This window comes from Etheostoma cragini, chromosome 18 (assembly GCF_013103735.1).
Source record: "Etheostoma cragini isolate CJK2018 chromosome 18, CSU_Ecrag_1.0, whole genome shotgun sequence".
NCBI lineage: Eukaryota > Metazoa > Chordata > Actinopteri > Perciformes > Percidae > Etheostoma > Etheostoma cragini.
In genome coordinates, this window is record NC_048424.1 from 5,990,306 (window position 1) to 5,992,655 (window position 2,350).

General features: G+C 39.3%; 1 protein-coding gene across 31 annotated transcripts in view; it reads left to right on the forward strand.

The window, feature by feature from the left end:
- ptprk (protein tyrosine phosphatase receptor type K) overlaps positions 1-2,350 on the forward strand; it is a 118,158-nt gene that overhangs the window by 41,406 nt on the left and 74,402 nt on the right. The gene's annotated exons all lie outside the window — the stretch shown is intronic.

Sequence of the window (2,350 nt, forward strand, 5' to 3'; positions counted from 1 at the left end):
TGTGTGTGTGTGTGTGTGTGTGTGTGTGTGTGTGTGTGTGTGTGTGTGTGTGTGTGTGTACTCAGTTAAAAACCCACACAGCACATATTTTAAACACTGTAGGTTTAAATCCAATTATGCTGTTTACTGTATACTGCTTTCAGAAACAGTTATTCCAGAAAAAAGCTTTGAAAGTGCATAGAGCTTGTGTGTGTGTACAGAATGATGTTGTTCCATTAGGTTAAACAAAGCCAAATCTCAAATCCATGGCCATCAGTTTATTGCTTTAAGACAATATACCAAATATCTTAGGCTTTAGTCATACTAAAGTCAATTTTACTTTCCAGCCACTGGGTGCAATGCTGAGCACAGCAGTCCATTCTTTGAAGAAATCACTGATGTTTTACCTCTTGTTTTTTACCCTTATGTTTTTACTTTTATTGAATTTCCTGTTGCTGTAAAATTCACCATTCCTGTAGTTTTTTTTAATTTTTAATTTTTTTGTATTTTTATCAGTCTGACACTTTAAATGCTAACCACACATACAAGACCAGTATTAGAGTAAACTGCAGTGCATTTAAGCTGGACAAATCATGTATAATACATTATGTCATGCACATTAGCAATCAAACCCATTATTGGATACTGATGTGTAACAAATGCTTGTCTTGTTCCATCATTCCAAACTTATGGAAGATCATAATAATTAAACAATCATAGCTGGTATTTTAAACAATCCCACCTTGCTAATAAAACTTGAACATATTTACTGAGCGTCTGAACGATTGATCATTTTGGGAGCAATTTTGGCGGAAAGCTCTACTCTTAACCCTATAGTGCTCCTGTGCATGTGGTCCACCGACCCAACTGTGACTTTGCTAACAGTTATGAAGTACGTTTCTGTACAAAGAAAGTCGAATACATTAACAAAGAATATTATTTTTCACCGTAACCGCATAACATGCACAAGGTTACCCTTTCTAGATACAGCTGGTGGTAACAGAAAATATTGCTACACTACACAACTGTCCTTGCTTATGATGCGGTAAATTCCAATACACATACAAACATACACCCCAGAGTTATACACTTGTGCTCTTTGAACCCATGCAGAGAGAGCTACCTGACAGCAAGATGTAAACTGACACGCACACTGTAGGAGACAGGAAGTCATGGAGCTTTACACACACAGACACACACACACACACACACACACACACACACACACACACTGCAGCATTTGTTAGACATCTATTAAATTAGATTCTGTTCATCCAAGCTGAGTTTGTGATAGAATAGTTTTTTAGTAGACCAATGTGTGTTGTTGTGCTGTACTGCATGCCCTCTACACGTCCCGGCATTTTTTGCATCATGACTGCAGGTCACTTGCTGTGACAAAGACTTAATTGAATTGAATGGGAGGATAGGCTGGTTTAAAGAAGGATGCCACGAGGAATGTGATGCAGAACATCTCTGAGGCTTTGAGTCACAGCCAACCACACAGCCAGCAGCTGAAGACAGTCGCTTAGTTAGACGTTAACTTGTTTCTCCTCCGGCTGCTGTCACCTCTTGGTATCCCTCTGTAGCAGGAGCTCAGATCAGTGGGGTATCTGAGGGCCTGTCTGTCTGCTCTCTATCACAGCCACCGTAGCACGCTCTAGGACACAGGTAGCAAAATTGCAGTGCAACCTGAATGCTAGGGGATTTTTGTTGCCGGCAGTGCAGGTTGCTAAGGTTGCTTTATAGTCGCCTGGGCTTGTATACTTTCAGTTTCTTAGTGGTTGTGGATATAGGATAAGCATGCTTTGGGGCGGCTGTGACTCAGTGGTAGAGAGGTCGCCTGCCAATCGGAAGGTTGGTGGTTCAATTCCTGGCCCTGCAGTTGCATGTCGAGGTGTCCATGGGCAAGACGCTGGACCCTGAGTTGCCCCATCGGAGTGTAAATGTGTGTGAGTGTATATCTGATGAATGAATCTGGCGAATGGTTCCTGTACTATGTAAAAGAGATTTGAGTAGTTGTTAAAACTAGAAAAGCGCTTTTTAAGAACAGTCCATTTACATTTATGTTTAGGTTTGATGCTTTTTCATGTCTTACATTTTCTAGAAAACTAAAGATGCGAAATTGTTCCAAAATACCTTGAAATGTGCAAATTTCACATCAAACAAAATTAAATTATAATGTCTTTGCAAATGTTTTTTGTGGCCTTAAAAAATTAAACAATTTATTATCGTCTTGGGTATGGTTATTTTAATTAGAACCAAAAATGATTAGTTAATTCATTACAACTACTCTGTACTACAGTGGGTACGGAAAGTATTCAGACCCCTTTAAATTTTTCACTCTTTGTTTCATTGCAGCCTTTTTCCAAAA